Source organism: Rhinolophus ferrumequinum, chromosome 3, assembly GCF_004115265.2.
Source record: "Rhinolophus ferrumequinum isolate MPI-CBG mRhiFer1 chromosome 3, mRhiFer1_v1.p, whole genome shotgun sequence".
Taxonomy (NCBI): Eukaryota; Metazoa; Chordata; class Mammalia; order Chiroptera; family Rhinolophidae; genus Rhinolophus; species Rhinolophus ferrumequinum.
The window spans coordinates 58,878,126-58,887,457 of NC_046286.1; the positions used below are offsets into that span (position 1 = coordinate 58,878,126).

The 9,332-nt window shown below is 36.0% G+C and overlaps 1 pseudogene; it reads right to left on the reverse strand.

The window, feature by feature from the left end:
- Nucleotides 1-2,072: 2,072 nt before the first annotated feature.
- LOC117020937 (uncharacterized) lies at nt 2,073-2,230 on the reverse strand (annotated as a pseudogene).
- Between the last annotated feature and the right edge of the window lie 7,102 nt (nt 2,231-9,332).

Genomic DNA, 9,332 nt, shown 5'->3' on the forward strand with positions numbered 1-9,332 from the left:
GAACTTTCATGCTTGAAGAAATCTTTAATCTCTTACATTGGCATATTAAATTGCCCATCCCTTATCCCTACTTTATTTACTTTTTTAAAGTAAACTTTTTATTTTGGAAGAGTTTTAGATTTACAGCATCTTGGTTTGTTTCTTTTTTTGTTTGTTTGTTTTGCAAAGATACTACAGAGAGTTTCCATAAACCTTGTACCCAGTTTCCCTTATTATTGACATATTACTGTGGTGCATTCGTCATAACTAATGAGCCAATTTTGATATGACATTAACTAAAGGTCATACCATGTTCAGATTTTCTTAGTTTTTACCTAATGTCTTTTTCTACACTAGGAAGGATCCTATCCAGGATACTACATTACATTTAGTTACGTCTCCTTAGGCAACTTTTGGTTGTGACAGTTTCTTATACTTTCCTTGTTTTTGATGACCTTGACAATTTTGTGGAGTACTGGTGAGGTATTTCGTAGGATATCCCTCAATTGGGATTTGTCTGATGGTTTCTCATGATTAAACTAGAATTAGGGGTTTTGAGGAGAAAGACCACAGAGGTAAAAGGGCCGTCTCATCACATTATCTCAAGATTACATGCTATCAGCAAGACTTATCACAGTTGCTGTTGACTTTGATCATTTGGGTGAGGTAATGTTTGTGGGTATCTTCATTGTAAAGTTATTCTTTCCCCACCTTTCCATTTTGTACTCTTTGGAAGAAAATAACTTTACCAAGCCTACATTTAGGAAGATTTAACACACTTTCAAGTCACCATATGTTAAATTTTAGGGTAAAATCTCCTTCAATGTTCAGCCACAGTTCTGAGACTATTGGGTAGATTTAGCAACAAAGAGTCTTGTAAGTTCTTACCAACCTGGAACAAAATTGCTGCGGGGGAGGAGAAGGGCTATGATTTGTTCTTTAACATTTTTTTCTCCTTTCTCTTGAGGGGAGTTGTACTAATTCTGAAAAAGTGCAAAACAACATGATTTCCCGCCTGCCTCTCCCCAAAGTCTAGTGAAAATAATCTATTACTTTAAAGGTGAAGGAAAACATACTTTTTTTTAAAAGTTGCTTTAGCAAAGGATTGGGGAGATCTGGGACAACAGCAGAATTTTTCTAAGTTCTAACTATGGAAATCTTAACATTTACGTTAAACTGTTTCTGTGCTTCAGCATCCTTGAAATTTTCTTTTGTCTCCACCCCCTTAGGAACAACAAATTCCCAAAGTGTGAATGTTCATACCCAAACAAAACATTTTCAGCCTATTATTTTATCTTCTTTCTTAAATTACAGAAGTAATAAATGTTTTTATAATAAAAAATTAAAACAATCCAGAAGTGTATAAAATATAAAAGTAGAAGGCCTGTCTGGCTCTGCATATGGTAAAATTTACTCTATTATTAAATGTTGAATTCTTTTTGGCTTTTAATCAAAGATGTTGGTGTTGCTTTATTAAAACAAACTCTAACGTAGTATACAGAAATTAAAAGCGGGAAAGATCTGTTTAAAATTTGGCGTGGGCTGTTCATTTGTTACTTATTTTGCCAGTATTTATTGAATGCCAATTATGTGCTAGGTGCTAGCATGTATGTGGGGGTACAAATGATTTAAAAACAAATGATCTGTCCTTAAAGTTGCTTACAATCAAGAGAGAGGAGCAGACTTCCATAAACAGCAAAGGAGTAAACCAATGTCTTCAAGCACACTTATCACACACAGACCTTTGAAAAACAATTTTTTGCTTTGTTAATAAGATTATGCCCTACTCACAGTATATTTATTAGTTTATTTAGTTTATTGAATTTGGAACAATATTAAAAGCCCTTGAGCTAATTTTCAAAATGGTGAGAACTGATTCTGTTTAACTACATGAGACACTTACACTATTTTTCTGAAACAGCACATGGTAATTCTGTTTATTTTTTTTTAAGATGATGAAAAAAAGATTTTTCCCACTGATCACGCCACATAGAGAGGATGCTGAATCTAACATCCTATCTTTTCAAGCATATTGGGTATACCACACTTAAAATCTTTGATGATAAAAGAATTTCTATGGAATAAGTTTGGTGCTTAAAATAATCTTTTAACATCTCCTTGTGTATAATGACATAGGAAAATGTACCCCTAACAACAATCACCATTCACTAAAGATAAATTAATTTTCAATTAGCAATAATCGCGCCTCGGATAAACCTCATTGGCTACGATACTGCCACTGCGCAAAGCTAAATTAATTTTATTGTAAATTATCAATGATTAAATGAGCTTTCAAGTATTGTATCAGGACATTTTAAAAGACAAAAAAAAATCCCGTAGAACTAATTTCAACTTATTTACAGACTATATATATATGTGTGTGTGTATGTATATATATATATGTATGTATATGTACATGTATGTATACACATATACATACATGTACACATACCATGTATATGTACATGTATGCATACATATATACATACATGTACATATACATATATATGTATATGTATACATACATATATACAAATTATTTAATAAGCTAGTCTTCTGTATATATAAATCTTGCATTATTTTTTACTTCATGTTTCATAAATATTTTTCCATTTTCACCCATCACACTTATTATTTTCATGGTTGCCTAATAGTCACGACACTAATCTTTTATTATCTAATTGTTGGAAATTTAGATTCTTTTCAGTTTTGGATAGTGTATGTAATGGTGCTCTAAGCTTATTTCTTTATTTAAAGATACTTTCCAATAATATGGTTTTCTCCTCTTGAATTGCTTCCTTAAGATGTTTCTAAAAACAGGATATTGCATTGATTGCCATTTGATATGCATTTTCAACTTGTTCTGTAAAAATGTTACCTTTTCACAAAGCCTAGAACAATAAATGGACAAACTTTTTTTCTGAAGCCCTGCCAGTACTATAGTGGTGAAATTCTATTAGTGTTAAGCAAAAAAAAACAACAAAAAAAAAAACTTCAGTTTTTTTATTTCTAATTTTACTGGTAAATATTGGAGTTATTTGGAAATCTCTCTTTACTAATATAAGACACACGATATCAATCCATAGATCATGGCACTAATACCAGGACTGTGTTCAGAGAGAGTAGAAACCCAGAGCAGGATGCCTAAGAACCCCCACTGAGGCTAGCTGTGTTATCTTCTTCCCTCCCTCCCTCTCCCTACATCCTTCCTTCCTTCCTCTCCTCCCTCTCTTTCTTTCTAAATTAGATTCACTAGGTATATATCCAAAGGAAATGGAATCACTATGCTGAAGAGATAGTTGCAAAGTTAACCCCATGTTGATTGCAGCATTATTTACAGCAGCCAAGACATGGAAGCCACCTGTGTCCGTCAACAGATGAATGGATAATGTGGCATATTTATATATATATATACATATATATATATATATATATATATATATATATATATATATATATATATATATATAAAATTCAGCCAAAAAAAGAAGGATATCCTGTCATTTGTGACAACATGGATGAACCTTGAGAGTATTATGCTGAAGTGAAATAAGTCAGACAAAGACAAATACTCTACGATCTATGATCTCACTTATATATGGAATCTTAAAAAAACAAAACCAAACCAAACTCAAAGAAAAAGAGACCATATTTGTGGTTATCAGAGTTGGGGGGAATTGGATTTAGGTGGTCAACAGGTTCAAACTTCCAGTTATAAGGTAAATAGGCGGCATCAGGAACATAAAGTACCATATGATGACTATAGTTAACACTGCTGTATGGTATATTTGAAAGTTGCTCAGTGATTAAGTCCTAAAAATTCTCATCACAAGGAAAAAAACCTTTTGTTTTTTTATTTTTGATTTTGTATCTATATGAGATGATAGATATTAACTAAACTTACTGTGGAAATGATTTCATAATATATGTAAGTCAGGTCATTATGCCGTATACTTTAAACTAATATAGTGCTGTATGTCAGATATATTTCAATAAACTGAAAGGAAAAAAATAATTAGATTCTGAACTGCTAAAACTGGAACAGGACCAACGCAGATGAACATAGAATGGTGAGCAGCAAAGTCATACTACCTCACATAGCCTTTGACTCTGAAAGCAGCCTGTAATTTTTTGGTTTTCTACAGGGAAGAGGAGAGGATGGTGCCATTTTCTAACCCTGGAAGCCTTGCTTAATAAGAAGAGTGACTGATCCTTTTATGGGGACAATCTCTCATATGGTCTCTCTCTCCCTCAGGGAACACATGTATGGCCACTGGTGTCGCTCATAAAGAGAAGCAAACTAACATAAAGGGAAAAAGAGTTCCAGTATATATTGTGAGCAAACAAATTGCTTAATAAGGTACAAACAATATCAGTTCAGATTGCCTGGGACATTCCATCGCTACTAAACTACAAGTCTCCCTTCTCAGATGTAGCTTTCTAAAAAGAGTTCTAAAGTGAGTCCACTAGGTCTGACAGTCTGAACTTTGACAATTATATGAAATAAAGGACAAAGATGGGGTTATCAATAATAATAATTTATCAATGGGAGTGTGTTCTCCACCTTTCAATGTGTCATGAACCCTTCAAATGGCACCATTGTCTCCTTAGCTGGCCAGGCACCCCCCCCCGGGAATCTTTGTTGCCTTCCTTGAAAAACATTTAAAACAAACAAGCCCCTTTCTCTTCCCATAGACAGTACAAGCAATATTAATGGTTATCTACCTGTGATAAGCACAACAGTCTCATTTTACCTGACTTGAAAGGGTCATCTGTACTGTCAAGCCCAATTAACTTGTCTTACTCTCACACAAAGAAGGAAGGTTACTGAAAGGCCACATCTTGCCTTATATCTCGGCTGCTCTGGTACAATGGCTTGATCAAAGGCCATCAAAGCATCAGGCCAATAAAGGCAGGCCCTGCTTTTTTCAGATACTGGCATAGTGCCACACATGGAAGCCTGTGCGTTCTTACTGAAAGGCTCAGACGCCAAGGCAAGATTTTATAGGTACAGATCCTCCCAGAGGTTGAGAGAGGCCGTGGGCCACTTCCCAACTTTATAACAGGGTTATAAATAATTGTGGTATAGTTTACATGTTTATGGTTAATAAATTAATGCTTTTTTTTTAAAGAAAAGCAATGCAAACTAATTGAGTTTTTCATAAGATAATTATAGGATTTATTTAAAAATATTTAATTTAAAGTAGTACACTGTAGGTGGAATGCCTGTAATGGGACAGAAGCTTAAATCTGAAATGATGAATGTCTGTCAATCGCAGATGTTCTTTGGGGAAAAGAACCAAAAGTATACATTTGAAGCCTTGGGTTAATGGGAAGGCTGAGACAATTGCAAATCAATGGCTCCACTGGCATAGGTCTGATATGTGCACATTTCTAGCAGGTCACAAAACTCAAGTTATTTGTCTGGTCCACAGATCCTAGGCCAGTTTAAGCTCATTGGACACTCCGATATCTGTTGGTAATATTTGGTTCTGTTTCATAGATTTCTAATGCTAGAAGGAAATAAACAAAAAGTCATTTATTTATTCTCCTGTGTCTAAGAAAGCTTGACTCTAAGTCACCCTAGATGCTTAGCTACATATGCATGCCAGTGTGGTTCTTGCTTCCATTAATGGTTCATTTTGATGTTTATAAATCTGACTTTTTGAAGGAAAATTAAATGGGACTGGTATTATTTGATCTAGAAAAAAGGGGAATTTGGCAGGGTTTCCAGCTGTCTCATATGGATGGGGTTTTCTGGTAATTCTATTTAAAGAAAAACAAACACACACGCACACACATGCACACACAGTCACTCACATGCACTTACACTCACAGTGTTTGAGTCCAAATTAGATACTACAGGGCATTACTGCTAGCACAGTCTTGTCAAAATATGTAGCACGTTCTCCAGATTTAGATCTGGTAAGCCTAGCAAGAACGAACATTGATAAGGGTCTTTAAGTATCTAAACATCTTCTGTATAAAATTGAAAACCAGATTTTTTACATTTCTATTAAGAATATAAAAGAATAAGTGGATTTATACTAGGTTGAACCAGGAATACATTCCAGACAGGAGAACTGTTAAACTTCAGAATATATTGTCAAGAAAATTTGTGAAGTTGTATCGTCTGGGGGAATGAGGATATTAAAAGCTAAACAAGGTAATTTCCTTGGATGTAAGTGGTTTGACCCGTACTCTGGTACAAACGAGAAATGAATGAAGAAAAAAAATCATTCAAGGTCTCTCAGAACTTTAAAAGTAGGGTAATGTACAACTTAAAAATGTAATTTAATTTTCCTGAAGTATCTCTAATACCATCTTATTTTATTTTGTTTTTGGCTACTCCTTTCTGACGATCCTAATTTCAACTGGATAGATTGAGTCATGACTTGAATTTTAAAAGTACAACTGAATGTATCTCTTTTCTTTAAATCAGATCAGAGTTGGAGTTCTGTTGTCCTGAGGCATTTTGGGGCTGAAAGTTCAATACTTGGGAAGGAGGAAAAGCCAACACAAGATAACCAGGGATTATGATGAGCCACTTTAACGGGAGTAAGGCAATAGCAAACAGGCACGGTGCGCAGAACAGAACTTTGTACAGACACTCTTGGCATTCCTTGGAGTGTGAGGTGATGATCCTTTGGAGCAGGGGAAGCCCTTAGTGTATATAATAAATACAAAGAACAAAAGGTTGGGTGACAGAAGCTCTGCGTAGCACACAGCATCTTGACTTTCTTTCCTTGCCTCTCTTCAAGTTAGTAGGCAGATCTGTTGTTCTAGGTACGTGCCAGGACCAAAGTGTCGGTGCCTGGTAGGTTTAACAATTTTAGTAGCTATTTTTGCACAAAAGAGAGGCTTAGAACCTAGCTATCTGTTGACCAAAGGGTTTTGAGAATGTCTTTAGGTCCCACTGTCTACTCTGGTAGTCAGGATTATGGTCTCCCAAAGATACCCATGTCCTAATTCCTGAAGTGCCAAAGGAAAATTAAAATTGCTAATCTGCTGACCTTGAAATAGACAGAATTGCCTGGGTTATCCAGGTGGGCCCAGTGTAATCACCAAAGTCCTTGTAAATGGAAGAGGGAGGCAGTAGAATAGGTGAGAGTGATGTGGTATGAAAATGACTGGACTTATTTTCCTGACTTTGGAGAGAGAAGCAGAGGACCTGGAAACCAGGAATGTGGGCAGCCTTTAGAAGCTGGAAAAGACAGGGAAGTGGATTCTCCCCTAGAGCCTGCTGAAGGAATGCAGTCCTGTCAATATCTTGATTTTAGCCCAATGAGACTCACGTTGGACTTCTGTTCTACAGAAGGGAAAAATAAATAAATTTGTATAGTTTTAAACTACTAAGTTTGTAGTCATTTGTTACAGCAACCATAGAAAACCAATACACCTACACTTGCAATTCCAAATAATATTCCTCTTACAACACTAGTCCACTGGAGGAAGAAAACCAGAACCATGATTATTTAGTAGTCTTATGCATGTACCATTTACCTGTCACAGTGAAGACTATTTATGATACTCTATTTTTCCACCCTAAAAAAAGAAACACTGACCAACCCAACAGCAGTATACTTGGGATGCAAAAAAAATGTACACAAGTGGACACTTTGGTCAACGTTGCTGAAGCAGTAGTTTGCTATAATCAGAAGTGTCTGGATGCTGACACTTTGAGCACCTCTTGTAATTACAGAAGTCAAATGTGACTTGTGTTCATCTTTTGTTAGCGGTATATATGGAGTACTACAATTTTAATAGTATTTTTTCCTTTTAAAATGTGCATACATTTTCTTGGCACCCTCTGTATACTTGCCTCTCCTCCCCTCCCCAACAAAAGTCCTCCTTACTGTCCCCTCAATTGGTGATTTCATTTTCCTTTTCACACAGAGTACACATGATACTCTGGGCGAGTACACGTGTGCCCGGAGTGCGCGTGTGTTTCACATGTGTGCCACATTTTGCTGGGAGTACTTAGGGTTAGGCTCAAATCCCTAGGAGTGCATTGTGACTCCACATGTATTATTTAACGTCTACTCAGAACTGGGGACACGAGTAAGAGGTTTTATTGAAATGCATTTTAATTTAAACAAAATGTAAGTCATACTCAACAAATACCCTAAAACTACATTCTAAGACAGAAAGTGGCAGTTTAGGTGAAATAAGAAGTTGATTTACTTTAATATCTCACTAGGGTTTTTTTTGGGGGGGGAGAGGGGGTTGGGGTGTGTGTGTGTGTGTGTGCGCACAAACACTTTATTTAGGCTTATTGAACTCGCTAATATTCAACAGTGAAAACTAAAAATTATGTCTGTGGAATGGATAAGGGGTTCATCCACCAAATCATTCTTTAGTTTCCTTTCCTGTAAAAAGAGAGAGAAAATAGAATGACCTTATGCTTTATCACCAGGAACTGGTGGTAAGGCTAAGAATGCTTTTGAATCATGCCATATCCTTGGAAAGTAAGAAACTGTGATATGAGTTAGAAATACCCCTATCTACCCTCTATTCTTACAAAATGCTGCATATTTTGGTACTATGATAGCTAATGTTTATTGCATACTTACATGAATGATTACATTTAATCCTGCTGTGTGACAGATGAGAAAATGAAGCAAAAAGAGATGGAGGCAATTTGTCCCGGACAGTACTTAGTACTTGGTGAATTCAGGATTTAAATCTAGGCCTCTGGGACTTCAGAGTCCTGCTTCGTAACAATGGAACTTTATCACCTCTCAAAGGATGCCCTGTACTATGAGAAGAGATAAGCTCAGCATGTGACGTTCTTGCCCAACATATCTTTACGTAGGCAGGTCTACTCATAGCAGGAATGTTCCTAACTTTCTTCTCCACCTACCCAGACTCTACTTAACATTTAGAGCCCAGCCCATTCCATTTCCTTCCCCAAAACTTTTCCTTACCTCTTTCAGCAAGTCTGTGGGAATTGAGTAATCATTCTCGTATCCTGTGCAACAGCCAGTCCCAGGCTTTGCACACAGTAGACAGTTTCCTGAGTAGTGTAAATCCCCCTGCTCCTTTTCTCAGAAGAGCAGGACTTGAATCTCTGCTTTCCCACATACTGGCAGTGTGGCCCACGATTCAGTGACCTCATCTGTGAAGAAGAAGAAAAAAAGAAAAGAAAAATAAGTAATATTCATCTCATAGATTTGTTATTGAAATAAAATGAGCTATTGTTTATAAAAGTACTTTGTAAATTAGAGGAGCATTCAAATATGACGGATGAGAGGATTATGTCAAATAAATTTTGTACTGCATTTCTTGAACTTATCCTGAGATGGTTGAACTGTGTCCAATGGTACATGCGCACATTATCATGAGTGCATTAT